The sequence below is a fragment of the Pinus tabuliformis genome, chromosome 7 (assembly GCF_031772625.1).
Source record: "Pinus tabuliformis cultivar Carrire ecotype Pingquan chromosome 7, CPIR1, whole genome shotgun sequence".
Classification (NCBI taxonomy): domain Eukaryota; kingdom Viridiplantae; phylum Streptophyta; class Pinopsida; order Pinales; family Pinaceae; genus Pinus; species Pinus tabuliformis.
The window spans coordinates 1218363067-1218383844 of record NC_142293.1 but is presented as its reverse complement, the minus strand read 5'-3'; the positions used below and the strand labels follow the sequence as shown (position 1 = coordinate 1218383844).

The window sequence follows — 20778 nt, the reverse complement described above, 5'->3', positions numbered from 1 at the left end:
GTGGGTGCCTGCGTACTATTATGAGTCTGCACCAGTACAAGATTGTAAACATATTTTCTTATTATTAAAAGAAGACAGAGACGACAACATCAGGTGGTTTTTACCCACATTGGGTTTCCACCTTATATCTTGGTGTTAATGTGTGTTGCTTATGTGTGATGCTTTATTCTACTTTTACTGCACTATTTGATAAATCTATGATATACTGGTTAAAGTTCAATACATGATAAACTGTCTAAATCAAAAGTTCTCTGCATATACGCTAGTTTCTTTAAGTACAATCGTGTGTACACGCTAGTTTACTTAGCTGAAGTAGCGTATATAAATCTGTTTGGGAAATTAAATTATTGATCTAATAATACTGATTCACCCCCCTCTCAGTATTATTTCCAACAGTCATGATGTAATGGAGTGCATGTACTAAAATCAAACCCTAAACTAATTGCAGAAAATGAACTGAAATGGAAACCCTAACCTATTGCAAGAAATAAAGTACAAGGAAAGAAACATATTCTAATTGAATAAAGATCATGAAATAAATGTAAAAGAAACCTAACTTAAACCTATTTATCACATGTGATGATTTAAACTAACTAAGAATGGAATCTAATCTAGAGAGTGTTAACTGCTGTGTGTGTGAATAAATATAAAATAACCTTTTCCTTTTTATCTTTTTGCTTGAAAAATGTAAATGCTAATCTTGCTTGGTTCTTTGGCTTGTAGGGGAAGTAGGGGCATAATCCTGGCTTCTAGTGATGATTTTTCCCAATTCGGTCTCAAAACATGCCACTACAGGTTTTCCTACAGGATGTCTACAGGAAGTACTAGTTCCTACAGGATGTCTACAAGATCACTTGTTTTATTACAAAAAGTAGGCCGAAAGATTAGGAAGTGGTGTAGAAGGTGGAATGGAGCTTGGGAAAGGTGGATAATGGAAGAATAAGGCATGGAGGTGATGGATATTACCCATAACCCAAGCAAGGGCTTCAAGGTGGGTAGATTTGTTCAATGGAAATGGCAACTTTTTCTTATAAAACAAGAATTCGGATTGGGATTTTAGTGGATTTTTGCGACATGGGTGGATGAGGCTTGGATGAGGGGAACGAGGTGAGTTATGGCCACAAAAAAACACATTATTGTCTACATATATCCATAAATTTCTCTATACATGGGAAACATTTATTAAATAACGGAAAATTACTAGTCTAAAAATCAGAAATTCGAGAACTAGTGGGCTAGTAAATCTATCAAATGCTTAACGTAATTAAGTGAAAATGCAATGGGGTGATTTTTTTTATTAAACAGAATGTTTTTATGATCTAATGCAAGTGGAACCAACTTGATTGAATCTCATTAGCATGCTCTAAAAAATAGAAGAAATTTATTGTTCTTAGCTACAAAGGAGTTCCAAAAATCTAGATTTGGGAATAAGAAGACTAATCCAAGTAGCTCAATGATTATTGTGAACTTCCAAATATTTTCTAAGGATGAAATGATGCTTTTTATCCATAAAAATAACTTACATCAACCAATTTACCCAATCCTACAACAAGAAATCATTAATACTAAATGTAGAAAAGGAAAGAAACAAAAGCAAGAGATACATGTGAATAAGAAGTGAAAAAAAGTAAAGAAAATGATGCAAAAGGGCTCTCAGGCTCTTGGGATGGGAAAGCGAAAGGAAAATCATATTCCTATGGAGGAGAACAAGATTTAGAAACTAAACATGACACCAATATTCATTATTTTCATCAATACAATTACATCCCTGCTAGAAAATACAATGGAGCTGCAAAAATACGAGTTCTTTCCACAAGAAGACTAATAAAAATCTATCCCTAGAGGAAAATTCGACTTGGTACTTATAAAAAATGATTAGGAATCATTCCTCATGAAAGGAGGAATTTTTCCCCACCAAAACCCCTTCATTAGTCGATCTAGTTCCCAATACTAGGAATTTGCATTAAATGGCAGGGAACACATTCCTAGATTTTCTCAATCATTGGAGTTCCACAATCTGTGCCATAATTCCATAATATCTTATTGATTTATTGTTTAATATTGATCCTCCTGTAGTAGGGAGCAATTCCCTCAATTATCCTCTCCTCCAAATCTTCATAATCTGCCCAATATTCTCATAATATTCCACAAAAAAATAGTATTAGGCACAAATATGCAATTATTCATAAACCTTCCTAATGAATATATTAAAGTTAAAAATACATTATCTTATACAAAAGAGAGGTTTAATGTGTTGAAGGATGGTCATAGGCCTTAATTTATGTTTAATTATAGGCATGGGCCTTAATTTAGGTTTAATTTAGAGGCCCATCATCAAGCTCATACTAGAAGATGCCCTAAGCCAATTAAGAATCCCTATTATGTGGTTGAGATTTGTAGACATGAATAGAGGAGATGTAATTCAAGAAATTGAGTATGAAAGAGACCCAAATTCTAGTGGTTAGGAAGAGGAAGAAGAACCAAATGAACAAGTGGAAGAAGAACCAGAAGAAGAGGAGGATGAAGAGCCTGATGAAGAGGAAGAAGAACCAGAAGAAGAGGAGGAAGAAGAGCCTGATGAAGAGGAAGAAGAACCAGAAGAAGAGGAGAAAGAAGAGCCTAGAGAAGAGGAACATGGATAAGAAGAAGAAGAACCAGAGGAAGAAGAGGAGGCAAAGATAAATGAACTAGAGGAAGAAAAAGACAGTAGGTAAGAAGCATAAAAGGATGAATCAAGTCTTGAAATACAAAGCAAGGAAGGAGAGGAATCCCCAAGAGTGTCTCCTAAACCCATAGAGAAGTAGGCATAAGCTACCTTTACTGCTCTAAGTACACCCATTAAATCAACATGAAAGAGGTAGAGGAAAACTCTCCTATACTTAAAAACAAGGAGGAGCACCAGGATAAAACAAGGGAGACCTCAAACACCTAATAAGACTCCTATAATCATTGAAGACTCACCAAGAGAACAAGAAAATCTAGTCTCCCAAGGAATGAGAGGTGAAGAGGGAACATCAAAACAGGCTTCCCCAAGGTCACCAATCACCTTTGTTAGGAGCTCTGTCACTAGGTAAACCTTAGCAAAGAAAATTAAAGAAACTTTCACACCCATTCAAAAATGGAAAGGCCTCCTACAGGAAACATAAATAGTGCTACAGGAAATTATGCCAAAACTATGGGAACACATAAAAAGGAGAAGGAAGGACATCAGGGACAATTGGAAGGAAAGGAAGGAACAACACAAGTACAGGGGGAGACATATACTCCAAAGACAGTAAAGGGATAATCCAAAGAGCTGCAGGAACCTAGCCCACAACCAAATCTCAGCTCCTATTATAGATTCGTTGAGGGAAGTAGAGTAATACCACAAAATTTTTCCATCCCTCTATTCTTAGAGCTTGAGAAGGAGAGAGAAAGGACACATCACTCGATGCTAATTTCTAAATCAAAAAATGTAGAGGATGTGGGTCACGTGGAAGAGAAGCTGCTAGAGATGGGAAATGATTTAAGTGAGATAATAGACAAGGAAAGAGTGATGAAATCTAAACTAGAGGATGAGAACATATGCTTGAGAAGGAAAGTACAGGAAAAAGAGAGCCAATTGGCCATTATGGCAAGTATCTCTATGGAGGAACTCCAGTGAAGGATGCCATCAAAATCATATGCCTTGTATGTAAAAGAACAATGGTTACAGTTCCAGATAAAAACCCTAGCACAACGAGGGACTATGCCTTTCCAAGACTATAGGCAGTTCATTGAGCTCTGTGACCAAAGAAACTTGGAGGATAGGGCCAAGATATCTGAATTCTACTGACATAACTTGGCCTTAACAGACTCTAATGTGTGGGACCCCAATTTAAAGCTGGGGGACTTACAACTAATGGCCTTGGCATCATGGATGAGTCATGAGGAGTCCAGGGATAAGGAAGTAAAAAGAGTGTTGGAAAGAGAAGAAACAAATCCCCTTTACATTAGATTAGAACAGATCAATTCCATGGCTGCCATTTGCACCCACATCCTCATGGCAAATGATCCCTAACTTTCACCAAGATACCTAGCTACACAAGAGCAAGCAGTCACTCATTTTTAGGACACTTTGAGATTGCTAGGGGAGGAAAGCTAGCGAGAATGCCAAGGAGATGGGGCACCTTACCAGAAAGCCTAAAGATCAGGGAGTATCATTCCCTTGAAATAATGAGGGATGCACTAGAGAGGACCCCACTATATAAGAAGGTAATGCAAAGACTCAAAATCAATTGGATTGGCTTGAAACTTAGTCCACAATTTCTCTTGGGTATGTTAGAAGGAAGAAACGAAGAAGAAGAAAGAAAGCAGTGGGAGGAAATAGAGAAGAATGTAAGATTTTATCCACAATAGGAGGATACAACAACAAAATCATGGAATGTCATAGAAGCCACTAGAGAAATGAAAGACATGGACATAGATTGAGTTGCTCAGAGGATGAGAAACACTTTCAGTAGGGGGATGATGATGAGGCTCATAATTGGGTAGATTATATGGACCTTAATTGTAATGCCCTACTTAATATTATCATGCAAATTTTATTAGTGTTTAAATTACCTGAAAATATAGACTTATAATTATCAAGAAATATCGGTATATACCTACATTTGTGAAACTGTAATTTTATTTACTGATATAAATTTTATTATTGTTATTATTCAATTCCCAACTTGTCTTCTCAAATTTAATTTTGGATGGGATATGGTCTCATTCCATTTATTCCAAATTAAATATCCATATCCCAAGGTGTCTTTTCAAATCTAGTTTTGAGAAGATATGGTCTTCTCCAATTAATTTCCAAATTAAATATCCATATGTTATCCCCAAAATGCCTTCTCAAATCTACTTTGAACAAGATATGGTAGGAAAAGTCAAGGATACTAAATGAAAGGATGAGGGGGTAGTCATGACATTAATGATAGGTGGTTGAGGTGGATGGGAGAAAGATACATAAAAGGGGAAGGAGGATGAGAGGAGAGGGGGGAGGATCCTTGGTCTTGGCTTTTGTTTTGGGGAGGGGAGGCGAGGGGGAGGGGAATGTGGAGAAGGAGAAGGGAGAGAATGGAGAGATAAATGAGGGAATACAAACTTGGATTTGGAGAGTGTTTGTTAAACTTGGACACACTACATCTCGTTGGACTTGGGCTCGAAGGGCTAGGGAATTTGTGGAGGTTCCCTGGACTAGGAAATACTTCCTAGTTGGCTGGGAGTAAAATCTAGTCACGTAGTCAAGAGGAGCATCCAAACAGAATCAGGATCTCAGGAGCATCTCAACTTACCTATTGGAACATGTATTTCTCCATTTATTGATTAATTATGTAAATGGTTGTAATGAAATTCTTATTTAATTTGTGGTAAATAAATTTTAATGGTATATTGTTATCAAATAAATGTTTACATATAAATAAGTTATTTCCTTTCTTATTGTGTTTAAAATTAGATAAATTTAGTTCTTAGTTAGAGGACCCAAGGAGGGATCCTCACACATGGTATCAGAGCCAAGTTTCAAAATCTGAGGCATAACAACGACTCTCCTTCATCTAAGCAGCCGTGAGTAGGGGGTATATATTTTTCCAAAGTTTCTTAGGACCTTCACCTTACCCCACCAATTCAAAAGAAAAAATTGCCTTCGGAATCTTCAATAGTATAACATAGTTTTACCAAATAGATTACAAACTGGGGCTAGGTAAATTATGGTTGCAAGAAAACCCTGGCACTTGGCAGTCAATTACTACAATTCCTGCAACATCAACAAACATAGTGTATAAGTGATCCATTTCAGTGTTAACTTTTAAGTAGCATATTGAACCAGGATTAAAGAAAATAGGAAATCAAAAATACTACGCAAGTTTGGAATTAATAAAAAAAAGAAAAAAAACTGTGATATAGATGGAAAATATTACAGCTACTGTAAATCCTATGTATTCATCTCCTCTTACCATCATAATATTTTGAGACCATTCTTGATTAATGTTATTATACTGATTGCAAGGGATTCCTGCCTAAAATTCAGCTTTTTAGTTGTGGAAATCCAATATCCATATTGCCATCTATCTGATAAATCTATTGTTTTTGAAAATATAGACTTTGAATATTCATTCCACATTTTTATTGTTTTTATTTTCGGGGTCTCTGGCATCATTTAAATTTATTTTCATTCTATCCATCTGAAGCTAAAAAGATTACTCTGGGAATAGAGTGAAATTTTAGGAGACCTAACATAAAAGCTCTTTGAAAATAAGTTAAAAGAAGATGATTTTTCTTGAGATCCACAGGGAAGTAGTTGAATCAATTAAAATTATGCAACCCATAATAGAGAAGCCCAACCATTTAATATCTCAAAGCATCAGAAACATACCTTGAATTATTCATCTACATGGAGATTGTCAACATGGCAGATATGTTCTCTGATTGTGGATGCGATCAGTCTCCTCCAAAGAACACATGGTTCCTAGTATTGACTTCGATCTAGCTGCATCCTGGCCTTTTCATCAAGCCCCTGCCTTTCATCAATGTTCTGACCTTCGCTACATCATCCCATTTGTCTGCTTCAACATACCTAATTGATGAGAGAGCCCTTATTTCTCATCATTGCTCCACTGTGTTGAAGAGGACTTAGAAATAGAATTTTTATTTGGTTCCAACCAGCTTAACGCAAACCTCTTTTCTTTACATTCAAATTGGTTGTACATAGAATGAAGAACTCTTTAAAGATTTCCATCTAGAAAGAATGAAAAAGGAATTAAAGATTACCACCTGCTGAGCAAGCATGAAAGGTATTTTCCCCCAACTTATTGAACTAAAATGAAATTCATACCAGCATGAGACTTCAAAAGAAATTCAAAGAAATCTGTAAATAATGCTTCATAAAAGTGAGCGTTAACGTGAGGAAGATTTCAATTTTAACCACCTCAGTTGACCTAGCTCCTTGAATAATTGAAACCAAGATGAATGCATTCTAGAAATACAAGCCTCCAGACATCCTTGTGCCTGTACATTGTATAATGATTTCCCTATATTGAATATTTTACATATTGACAGTGCTATTACTCTATGCTTATCAAGCTTTTGTAAAAACAAGGCAACATTGTAATGGCTTATTTGGTTGTGTGTCATGTATGACTCTTGGTCAAGATGCATGAATCCTAGCCAAAAATCATTTGTTTTAATTCTATGTTTTACACCTTTTTGGAATCTTGCAATTTTGGCTTTCCAAATATCACTTGATTTTAATTCTCTTATTTTGCCTGTCCAAATTAATATCCAAAGGTGAAATGCTACAAGTTGTAATGTTAGAGGCCTTGTAGTGACCAATCCAGGGGTCTAGATTAGACTAAATTTAATGTCAACCAAGGTAAGTAAACTTAGAGGCACGTGTCTAAAATTTATAGACCTAAAAGGATCTCATCTACCTAGATAAGTGTCTACTGTTACAGGCTACATCACTCTTTTACAAGAGATTGGAATATGTTTCCTTTCACAATTTAAACACCTATATCCTCTAATTTAATTAGCTGTTCTAAAACAGAGTGTTACTAGTCTGAGTCTTCAATCCTCTTACAAGGATATGGTTCACAAAAACTCTTTCTAGCTAACACACTAAGCATTCATGAAAACCAAAAACTCTTTTAAGCATACTAAAACTCAAATTCATGAAAACAGAGTCCATAGAGATACTTTGAAATTCAATGTTCAATTAAACCTTTTACAAGATCTTGTTCAATAATTTAGTAATTGAATTTTCAAGCTATCGCCATGACTCATACAATAACACTCGCCAGAACTTCTAATTGAATTAATAAACTCACAAGCAAGGAAATAATATCAAATGCTATTCAGATCTGAAGGCTAAATCCTATGAAAATGAAACGACAGTGTACCAATCTTCACATAGGGCCCTTCCATGCTTTGATGGCACACTTAGAAAACTTCAGGTGTTGAAAACGTTAACACATAAACACTACAATTTATGAAACACTTCCTATGATTAAGTTCTGGAAAATTAATTACATACTAGAACAGAGTTCTGGAATACGCAGTCTTAAGCCTTCTCTTCTCTCCTCCTAGTTATTACCATTTACATCCCAACGTACATGCATTATCGTTTCAGATGTTTCTGCTTTTACAATAAAAAATTCTAGGTTCATTTTTTTCTAATGCTAACTGATTTCTAAAACAAAACGAAATGAGTTTAGGTAACTTCATATTTTTGCTGCTTTTACAACCAAAAAGGATGGGTTTGACCAGCATTGACCATGTATTCAGGAGCTCCAGATTCGATGCTGAATAGATATTTCACCATGTATGTACATCCTAGATCACGTCCTTATCCTCTGTTTTGATTTTCCTGCCATGCCACGTGTCACAGCATAAACCAATTACAGGAAGTCATGACATCCCGTAATTTTGTTGAAAATTTCCAATTTTTAACATAAAAATCCACAAATTAAATTTAATGTAAAATAACAATTATAATTCTTCACTAATCAATTTCAATGGACTATAAGGGGTTTATGGGAGAAAATGATAGATAAATGATGGATTTTTAGAAGAAAAGAATGGCAATAAAATAGTACCAACATCTCCCCCAAGCTCAATGATTTAGCATGTCCTCATGCTAATCCTAATGTGCTCCCTTTATATTCTGTTCCTGCTTGTGCCTCTACTGCTTGTAGCAAGACATCTATACTCTTCTAAACTTGGGCATTCTTCTGAACTTGGAACTCATGTTTCAGATTCTTATATGTTTCTTTGAGAGCTTTTTTTTGAGTGTACCATTTTGTCGCCATTTGCACGTTTCAGTTTGATCAGTCTTAAGTTCTTTGATTTGCTTCTTTAGTTTCTCAGTTTTTTGCTGAATGTTCTTGCTCTGAGCTCTCAAGATTTAATTTTCCTTCTTTATGACCTTCTCCAACATGTTTGCTTCCATCAATTCCTCTTTTAGCTCTTCAATTTGTTTCTCTAACCTTCTTTGTTTCTTGTTTGTAGGTACTGGAACTTTCCTTTCTTCCTTGTTACTCTCAATTTCCATTTCTGCTTCATGTTCTGGCTGTGAATTAGTATTGCTTTCAATGTCCATTGGTGCATCTACATTCGGGTCTGGTTGATCATCTTGTGTTTGATTCCTTTTTATTCTCCTTGATCTTCGCTTATAAGTAGTGAAGATTTTATCTTTTTCAATTTTCTTGGCAGTTTCCTGCCTCATCCTTCTTGTCCTTACACTACTGCTGGGTTGGGGAACATTGCTTGACTTACGCTCAAGGATTTCTTCATCAATATCAAGCATAAACTCTGTGTGTTCTTGCTGTTCCTGTTCATCTTCTTTAATTTGATTGCTAATTAAAAATTCTTTCCATGTTTTTCCTCTCCTTTTCAACTCAAATTCAATTAGAATTTTGATCAACCCAAAATGATACAAACTCTTATCTTCATTACCCTTTTGTTTCTGAATGGTATTTGACATTTTAGTCAAAATCTGTAAGAGAAAATAGGGCAGACTGATGGTGCATTGACCTTTTAAGTGCAACAGAATTTTGATGTGATATAGGTATACTATACTGTAACGTCCTTCACATGTAACAAATTTTTGAATAATGTACACCATTTCATCCCATGGGTGAATTAGCTAGCTTCTAGGAACACCCTTTTTCCAATTGACAGAGGAAACCCTTGACCTAGACATAAACTGAGTCCATGATTTTTGCTTAAATTGTTTGGTTTTGAAATATTTTTCCCCTTCTGGACTGATTCCCAATGTTTGTGCTATGGTATCCTCTGAAATTCTAAAAGAGAAATTTCCTATTAAAGCTTTCTCTCCATTGAAGGAAAATGCAAATTGCTTTGTAACCTCTTCATTATTTCCATTGAATTTCTCTAGAAAAGACAACCATTGTTTTTCCCTTAAAATCGTGACACAGTCTTCATGATATTGTGAACTATCAAATTTTTCGGGCTTTGCCCTATTGGTCATTTTATTAAAAATCTCTGTTCTAACCCTTTTGTTAATGCTCAAAAATTTGATCAGGGTTTTTCAATTTGTTACCTCTTTTCCTGTGTTCCACCGAGCTGACTTGGTAACATCTTCGATTCTCTGAGTTTACTTCTTCAATTGCTTGAGCGAGCGACCTGGTTAACGTTCTCGATTTATGGGCGGAAGTAAAAACTCGGGGTAAGCCTGTCTGCTATTCTCTCCCTTTGTAGCACCTACTATCTCAGCCCTCTTTGAGAAACTCAGAGTCTGAACACTAACACGGTAACGCACTTTATGAACTCAAAGTTTTATAAAATGAAAACTCAACAGCCGACCTTCATCCAATTGCTATGATGACAATGCAGAGTTGGAAGGCGCATTCAAATCATGAAGACAGAGGAGCAGTACTAATTTGCAGAGGTATAATCATGAGAACACCATATACAAATTGTATGATGGTAACGGATATATATATTTCATGAGCAGACTTGGGTCAAAAGATTGTTTTATAACTCCAGTAGTCTAAATGAATGAACTCATTTGAGGATAGACGGTTTAACACTTGTCTTTCCATTGCACGGACTTGTACATTGAGTATCCCAATTGTTGGTACTTGATTTCCAGAAGGCCGATTTAAAAATGATGAGTTGATGACAAGGTTTGAAGAGCGGTGTAGGAAAAGGTTTGAAAATCGTAGTAGGAATATGGCAATAGGCTAAGGTGTGATAGGAAATGATAGCAGAGTGATAATGAGATGAGTAGTTAGGAATATTGCTAGGGTGATGGGTATAGGGGTTTTTGAAATTGATAACAAGCAATAGTAATTATCATTTTTAACACTAAAATAATTTAAGAATTTTAAATTTTAAAAATAAAATTTCAAAAATACATTATACTTGTTGGTTGACAGAATGTTTATTTGGCGTGCACAGGTAGGACTGATCTGTTTGTACAGGTATGACTGATCTTCACTATCCAGAACAGGTCCCTTTGAAATGAAATTGAATATAACAGGTCCCTTTAAAATCTGAAGAACTTTGAAGAACTCTGAAGAACCATGTTTGTGAAGCTTCTTTTATCCTTGGTGTTGATGTAGCCTTGATTATAATTCTGATGATAAGCAACCTTTGAAAACTTTGTTGAAGTAGCCTGATGTATCTTGAATGCAATCTTTAATAGGTCCCTCTGATATTGGTGATGTTATCATAGCCTTCTGAACAGGTCCCTCTGACATTGGTAATGTTGATATAGTCTTTTGAACAGGTCCCATTGCATATGGCCTGAACAGGTCCCTCTGATTAGAACAAAAACAACTCTTTTATTGAAATACTAAATTACTGAAACAAATTCCTTGAAGATATAAAAATGAGGAGATGAGATAGGGAAAACAAAATGCTAATTCTTGTTGATTCTTCTCCCCCACTAAAGCTTTGACTTTTCCTCAAGTCATTATTTAATGGATGAAAAACAGGAAACAAGTAGAACAAGGAATTCTTACCAGCCAAATGATTGGTTTTCTAGTAAGAATTCGGGGTTAGAGTGTGCCAAAGTCTGGTTTTCACATCTAAACCATTATTATTGTTTTTGTTTTTGTGGTTTTTATTTTTTATTTTTATATTTATTTATTTATTTTTTTAAATGAAATTGAATGAACTAAGGTAGAGATATCATAGCTGAAGGCTGCAATATCTCAACCTCCCTCTGCTGATATAGAGTGTAAATAAAATCCTCCTTGATGATGGGCTTATGATAGAGTTTCAACCGATGGCCATTGACAAGAAAGGTGTTGCCTTATCCATCAATGGTAGTAAGCTTGATTGATCCATTTTCATATACTTGAACTATTTGATATGGGCCCATCCAATGTGTGGTAAATTTGGCTTTATGATCTTTGAATTTAGAGTCAAAGCGTAAAGCCCAGTCTCCTTCTTTGAACTGTTTCCTTTTAATGTGTGCATCATGCCACTGCTTCCTTTGATTCTGCATTAGGATTGTTGTCTCCTCTGCTTGCTGCCTCATTTAATCTATCTGGTTCAATTGCATAATTCTCTCTTTTGGTGCTTCATTGAGATCAATTCCTAAATCAGCAACCATCTTATAAGTATGTATTTGAAATTCAATAGAAAGAATTACCTCTTTTCCATACACCAACTGATATGGTGTAAATCCTGTAGTATTTTTCCACGTGATTCTGTAAGCCCAGAGTGCATCTTTGAGCTTCTCTTCCCAATTCTTTCTGTTCATTGCTACTGTCTTAGTGAGAATTCCTTCCAATGTTTTATTTGTAGATTCCACCTGGCCATTGGCCTGTGGATGGTAAGGTGTACTTTTCCTGTGCTTGATTTTATATTTTTCTGTGATGTCTTTGACCATCTTTGAAGTAAATTGAGTACCTTGATCTGTCACTATCTCCCTTGGTACTCCATACCTTACAAAAATTTCTTCAAAAAGGAAGTTTACCACTGTTTGTTCAGTTGCCTGGACTAGTGCTTTTGCTTCAGCCCATTTTGTCACGTAATCAATACATACTAGGATGTACTTTTTGCCTTTGGAAGTTGGATTGATGGGTCCTATAAAATCTAGAGCCCATTTTTCAAATGGCTCTAAATGTACTTGAGGCTGAAGTGGAATTTCATTTGTAGCTGTTGGTTTGCCCATTCTTTGACAGCTATCACAACCTTTCACATACTTCTTGGGAATCCTTAAAAATAGATGGCCAATAGTATCCAAGACTGAGAATCTTGAATGATGTTCTTTTGGCTGCAAAATTCCCACCACACAGTTCATCATGGCAAGATTTTAAAATATCAATTATTTCATCATTTCTTACACATCGTCTAATAATCATATCATAACCGGTGTAAAATAAATCTCCATTAACCCATGAATATCTAGCACTTTGTTTGATCAGCCTCTTCTTTTCCTTTGGAGTAAAATATGGAGGTTTTTTTCCTGTGAAAAAATAGTTGTCTAAGTCAGCATACCAAGAATTGACTATTGAAATTGCAAATAAATTTTCATCTGGAAAAGAATCTTCAACTGGAACAACCTCACCTGAATTTTGCAGTCTAGAAAGAAAATCTGCCACCTGATTCTCCTTACCTGGTCTATCTAACACTGTAATATTAAATTCCTGTAATAATAACAGCCATCTGGTAACTCTGCCATTAGTGATTGGTTTATTCATTAAATACGTAATGGCATAATGGTCAGTATGTACGAAAACCTCATAACCAGTTATATAATGTCGGAATTTATTCACAACATGTATGATTGCAAGCATTTCTTTTTCAGTGACTGTGTAGTTTAATTCTGCAGGTGTTAGATTTTTGCTAATGAAATAGATGGCATAATTGAAAGACTCTTCTTTTAGGCCTAATGAGGCACCTACTGCAGTATCAGATGCATCCGTAAAGATGTGAAATGATAGGGTCCAGTTAGTTCCTTTTAAGACTCGTGTGGTTGATAATTTTTCTTTGAGTGTTTCAAAAGCTTTCTGACAATTCTCATTCCAGTTAAAAGGTGTATCTTTTGCTAGAAGCTTAAACAAAGGTGAAGCTATTTTACTAAAATGTTCAATAAACCTTCTGTAATAGCTTGCATACCCAAGAAAACTTCTTACCTCTTTTTGAGTCTTCGGAATTGGCAAATTGATAATGATTTGGATTTTTGATGGATCAACTTTAATGCCTTGAGAAGAATTATAGTGACCTAATACTATCCCTTCATTTAACATCATAAAACACTTTTCATTGCTCAGGGATAGATTAGCTTCAATACATCTCTTCAAAACTTTTTCAATATTTTCTAATGAATGCTCAAATGAATTACCATACAATGAAAAATCGTCCATATAAACTTCAACACATTCATGAACTAAATCACCAAAAATAGCTAATACGGCTCTCTAAAATGTAGCTGGAGCATTGCAAAGTCCAAATGGTAAAACATTATAGGCATAAGTGCCCCAGGGACAAGTAAAAGTGGTTTTGTCCTGGTCCTCTAAGGCTATCCTGATTTGGTTATAGCCACTGAAACCATCAAGAAAAGAGAACGATGATTTCCCAGCTAACGTGTCTAGCACTTGGTCAGTAAATGGTAGTGGGAAATAATCTTTGAGTGTTGCCTTGTTCAATTGTCTGTAATCAACACAAATTCTCCACTTGCCATTTTTCTTCGGCACTACTACCAATGGCGATACCCACTAACTGTCAGAGATAGGATAAATAAATTTGAATTTCAATAGTTTTTGTAATTCATCTCTAACAATATCCTGAAGCATGGGATTCATTCTTCTCTATGGTTGCCTCACTGGTTTGATATTACTATCCGTATAAATATGGTGAGTGCATGTTTCAAGGTGAATTCCATGCATATCGGTGTAATCCCAAGCAAATTCTTTCTGATATTTTCTCAATAATTGAATCAATTTTTCCTCCTGAGATGAGTCTAGGTGAGTGCTAATATTCAAAGTTTTTCCTGGACTAATCTCTATGGTCTTGCTCTATGTGTTTGTGATAGATTGAATGGGGAAAATGTTCTGAAATGTTGTTTGCAAAGAATGAATGGTACATGTTTCCTGAAAATTCTGTGCCAAAAGTTCATCTGCAGCATGGTATTGGTCATTTCTTAATTCTTCAGAAATATCAGGTTGAGAAAGGAACAATTCTACCAAATCATCATTATTATGTTCTTGAAAATCATAGATTTGATTGATGCTGAAAATAGATTGAACTTCTTCCTTGTCATTGTATTTATCGTCAAGCCATAAATTGTGTGCTACTACTGGTGATTGTGCTGATGGGTAAAGAGTGAGTTGTTTTCTTTCAGTTCCTCGTGAAATAATCATATTACCTGATTTAAATCCTATGAATGCATCAACAGTTGCTTACCATGGTCTACCAAGGATGATAGGGTGTCCTCCTAAATTAGATTTTGGCTGAAGAACTAAAAAGTCTACTGGATACTCCCAAGGGTCCAGTGAAACAATTATGTCCTCCAAAATCCCTTCAAGAATCACTTTAGACCTATCAGCTAGTTCTAAAACAATTGTTGTGTGTTGCAAGTTTGTGAGCTGCAATGTTTTCATTGTTTCAAGAGTCATCACATTTATTGCGGCCCCAAGGTCAATTAAGGTGTTTGGAATATGTATGTTGTTAATGATTGTAGTGACTCTGGGAATACCAGGATCAACATACTTTTCCATTGAAATGGTGTTTGTCATAAGGCCAGCTAAATGTCCAATAACATGAATAGTTTGTGGATCAACTCGTTTCCTATTAGGCTTCTTGAGGCATAGTTCTTTGATTGCTTTAGTATATATTGGAATGTCTTTTATGGCTTGTAATAGTGGAATTTTTATATTGACATTTTTTATCTCATCTAAAACATCAAACTGTGGTATAGACATGGGAATTTTGCTTGGACCAATCGTTCTAGAAAAGGTGGTGGATGCAACGATTGCATTTGTTTATTTTTTATGTCATCATTTTGTTTCCTTTGAGTTGGAGTTTCATTTTCATTTTCCTCATTTTCTTCTTGTTTTTCAGCTATTGGAGGTTCTTTTTGAAGTACCTTACCAGACCTCAGCGTGATATTTTGTAAAGGTAATGTGGGATATGATGGTCCCTCATCTACATTGTAAGCTGGTCTCTCTGCTCTATTATTTGGATTTGGTACAGGTTGAGCAGGAACCTGAGTGGGTCTAGGAGGTTGTTGGTTAGATGGGAGTTGTAAGTGAGGTGGATTTATTGGTGGAGGAGCAGGCAATGCTTTTTGAGTGTGTTGGGGTTGATAAACAACTTGTTGCTGAGGATATTGTTGATATGTTTGAGGATATGGCGAATGTGGCTGATGATATTGTTGATATGGCTGAGAATACTGTTGGTATGGTTGAGGATATGGTTGATATTGTTGAGAGTATTGCTGAAATGGTCTCCATTGTTGCTGTGGGTAATTTTGGTGTTGCCATGGCATGGGTACATTCCAAGAATTCTGAGCATACATCTGATCTTGTGCAGGAAATTGCAAATTTTGGTTTGGAAACATACCTGGAGGTGGAGGTCTTGGTTGCCACGGTCTCTTAGCACCCATGAAATACACATTCTCCATATCTGTGTTAGCTTCCACATTACAATTCTGCAAAATCTTGACTTTAGAGCAATGAAATATATCATGATTTTCAGTACAAAAGGCACAAACTTGAATTTTTTCTAATGGGCAGTCTTTCAGAGCATGTCTCTTCTGGCATTTTGGACAAAAGACATCCATTAATTGATCTTCCTCTTCTTGTCTTTCCTTGTCTTTCAGAGTGTCAATTTGAGTTCCTAAGGTACTTAATAGATTTGTTTTGAATTCTTCTAACAGGTTTCCTATTTCAGCCCTTGTGACACTTGCTGAAGCAGATTTTGTGACTTCAGATGATATAGCTCTTTTTCCATTTCTGGCTTTGCTCCTAGAATACTTTTCACATAAATCAACAATTTCTTCGAAAGGTAAAGTGGAAATATCACCTTTGCCCATCAAATTAAGATCATCTAAGTATTCCTCTCAAATGCCCTTCAAAAATATTGTTCGAATCAGATCAAGAGACATGGTTCTATGTTTTGATTTTTGTAAAATGTAAACAAATCATTCCAAATACTCCTCTAAACCTTCATCCTCTTGTTGGTTCATTCTAAAGATATCATCTTTAGAATCTTTCGATCTAAAATAAGGTTGGTATTTCTTTAGGAATATTCTTCTCATGCCATCCCAATTAGTTATTGCATGCTCACCAAGTCCCATGAACCATCTTAATTCTAATGCTTTTAATGTTGCTGGGAAGAGTCTATGCCTATGGGTATCACCTGTGTAACCATATGTTTGGCATACTATGTCAAATTCAAACAAGAATGAATCTGGATCTTCTGAAGCCATGCCATAAAAGTTTGGTGACACAGATGGAGGTATGTTTTTCATTTTTATTTCCTCATCATAATTTTCTCCTGGTTCTTGAATAGGAAATTTAAAGGTTGACTCTTCCTCCTCTCTTATATCTTGATTTGGTGGTCCTCTTACTGATCCTCCTCCTTCCTCAACCATTTTGATAGGTTCCTCTGTTGATTTAATTTCTTGTTCAGTGTCACTTGTTTCAAAGAGAAGTTGTTCTAGTGATTTTTCTCCTTCTTGAGATTTTTCAAAATCAGTAGGTTCAAGGAGAGATTGTTGAGTTATTTTACTACTTTCTCTTTTTATAGAGGATTTAGGGAGATGTTTCTTTTGTGATTCGTGTGCCAATAGAATTTGTCTCTCAATGAGTGTGAGTTTTTGCCCTGATTTCTGTTTATCCTCTAATTTTTGTATGGTGACTTTCCCAGCTAGTGTTGTGTGTTCAACTTTTCCTAAAGGGTCTGCTCCTAGTGGTGAATTAGTTTTTGGATGGGGGGTTTTTATGAATCTACCTTTATCATCTCTAGATCTAGACATAAGTAAACATGACTTCTAAAATGATGAATCAAAATTCAATCTATGTTTTTGTTTATTTTTTTTAGAAATCCTCTAGGTGCGCCTCCCCAGCAATGGCGCCAAAATGTAGTGACCAATCCAGGGGTCTAGATTAGACTAAATTTAATGTCAACCAAGGTAAGTAAACTTAGAGGCACGTGTCTAAAATTTATAGACCTAAAAGGATCTCATCTACCTAGATAAGTGTCTACTGTGACAGGCTACAAGACTCTTTTACAAGAGATTGGAATATGTTTCCTTTCACAATTTAAACACCTATATCCTCTAATTTAATTAGCTATTCTAAAATAGAGTGTTACTAGTCTGAGTCTTCAATCATCTTACAAGGATATAGTTCACAAAAACTTTTTCCAGCTAACACACTAAGCATTCATGAAAACCAAAAACTCTTTTAAGCATACTAAAACTCAAATTCATGAAAACAGAGTCCATAGAGATAGTTTGAAATTTAATGTTCAATTAAACCTTTTACAAGATCTTGTTCAATAATTTAGCAATTGATTTTTCAAGCTATTGCCAGAACTTCTAATTAAATTAATAAACTCACAAGCAAGGAAATAACATCAAACGCTATTCAGATCTGAAGGCTAAATCCTATGAAAATGAAACGACAGTGTACCAATCTTCTCGTAGGCCCTTCCACGCTTCAATGGCACACTTAGAAAACTTCAGGTGATGAAAATGTTAACACATAAACACTACAATTGATGAAATGCTGCCTGTGATTAAGTTCTGGAAAATCAATTACATACTAGAACAAAGTTCTAGAATACGTAGTCTTAAGCCTGCTCTTCTCTCCTCCTAGTTATTACCATTTACATCCCAACGTACATGCATTATCGTTTCAGATGTTTCTGCTTTTACAATCAAAAAGGCTAGGTTCGTTTTTTTCTAATCCTAACTAATTTCTAAAACAAAACAAAATCAGTTTAGGTCACTTCAGATTTTTTCTGCTTTTACAACCAAAAAGGCTAGGTTTGACCAGCATTGACCATGTATTCAAGAGCTCCAGATTCGATGCTGAATAGATCTTTCACCATGTATGTACATCCTAGATCACGTCCTTATCCTCTATTTCGATTTTCCTACAATGCCATGTGTCACAACATAAACCAATTACAGGAAGTCATGACATCCCGTAATTTTGTTGAAAATTTCCAATTTTTTACATAAAATTCCACAAATTAAATTTAATGTAAAATAACAATTATAATTCTTCATTAATCAATTTCAATGGACTATGAGGGGTTTATGGGAGAAAATGATAGATAAATGATGGATTTTTAGAAGAAAAGAATGGCAATAAAATAGTACCAATAGGCCTTGAATGAAATAAGCAAAGTTATTAGGAGCAACCTCTCAACCTCTTGGAAACATAAGGAATGCCAATAAATCTCGAACCTTGCTCATCTAATACATAGGGTTTCTCACAAGTTGGGAGACTAAAATATGTTAGTGCGCCTCACTAGATACCTACTTACCTGTATCATGTCCCCGATATTCACAACGAGGCCACCAGGGATAGGTTCAGCTGGAATCCATTCACCATCTTTACGAACATGCAGCCCGATAATGTCATCATCCTGCAGCAATATGGCAATACCTCCTCCGTCTGAGTGAGCGCTCAACCCTAAAACGAGATCGGGTTGTGGACAGGGCGGGTAGTAATGCATTGCCTCTGAGATTTCTGCAAACTTATTGACAAAGCAGTCTGGAGATTGTAAACCAAGATTTTTCGCCAACATATGCAAAATTTTATTGCCAAGCTTTTGAAGCTCCACGGCATACTCCTCTACCATTTTCATAAAATTTGCAAGTGTTGTAGGCCAGAATTTCATGTTTCGCTTTTCTGGAGGCATGAGAGTTAGATACAGAAGATCTGTCCAGTCCAGCTACTGATCGTCAGAGACTACAAAGGCCTGCCCATAGCCTTCGCGTTCTTGCACCGCGTACTTCAGCTTTTCCTCCAATGGAAGTTGAAAGAATTCTCTCGCAATTTCCCTGGTTCGCTCTATCAGCGAATCGAGAATCCCATGATTCACCACCTATATACCAAACTTATATCAAAACATCGCCACGGTGAAATTTTTTCAACTATAAGAGCACTTGCAAAAAAAAATATCCAAGCTATACTGGCCTCGATACAAGGGAATCATTTTACTGCGTCAGTGCCCACTGTGGAGTAGTATTGAAACCGCGTCGAGAACATTACTCAGAAGCGGACATATCATTTGCTTTGTCAATGCATTGCGAATATCCATGAAGTTCAGAGGATTTTCCTTTAGCATCTCTGTATTCAAATTCAAACCGATGTGATTGGAACTTGATTTGATTTGATGGTAGCGTGTAGTAACTGATTAAAATGAGATAGACTCCACTCGAAGTGCCTCTCAAGTTGCATGGGTCTGACTCTTTGTGAATGTGCAGTTATGCCCAACTAGCTATTTCCATGGCCCACTTCTCGCACTTCCCAACATTCTCCCTTTTCAAGAACACATTTCACGATGGACCAAATATGTAAACCCACCCACAGACTGACATTGGTACACATTCTATTTATTTTGTGTGTACTACTAATTGTGATATAGGTAATAGGGACCACCTCAGCCAATTTATCCACAAGTTTCTCTTGAGATGTTGGACATTGATTGTCTTTCCCCTTCAATAATGTCGGCCTTCTATTCATCTTCCTATTATTAAATATGAATGGATTCCTATTGAGACAAATCTCTCTCAAATGTTCCTCCCACACCAGGTTTCCTATTTGAAGTATTTTCATTTCACTATTCTTTCTTCATCCTGGACAGCCTCTGCTTCTGTTTTTCTTATCCAAACTAAACTCATTCTTCATCAAGTGCATTATTAGCACATTTGGCAAAGATTATCTTACGTGGATCTATCTTATGCTTTGAGATTACTGGACATCATTTAGGATAACCAAAGGTGCCACGAATACAAAGGATTTATGTATGCTCACATCCGAGGTAAACCCATACCACATGGACCAATAGAGGCAATATCAGGCATTGTGGGAATCAAGTATCTTGGAGAAATGGGAAGGAATAAGTGCAGGACTTGCATAAAAGTGGGCCTGAAGATCACAGGTTCCATATTTTACCTTGGTTGGGATTGCAATGATCACATATCAATTGTGGATGCTCAAGAGGTGGTATTGTTCCCAACAAAATCTGATGTTACTGCATGGAGCTCCACCTCATCCTTGGTAAGTGCCACGTTTTTCTAAGAATGAGACTAGCTGTAGGATTTAATTATGTTGC

General features: G+C 35.9%; 1 pseudogene; it reads right to left on the bottom strand.

Annotated features, from left to right (window-relative positions):
- LOC149251785 (protein LATERAL BRANCHING OXIDOREDUCTASE 1 pseudogene) overlaps positions 1-19788 on the bottom strand; it is a 30131-nt pseudogene extending 10343 nt beyond the window's left edge.
- Positions 19789-20778: the final 990 nt, after the last annotated feature.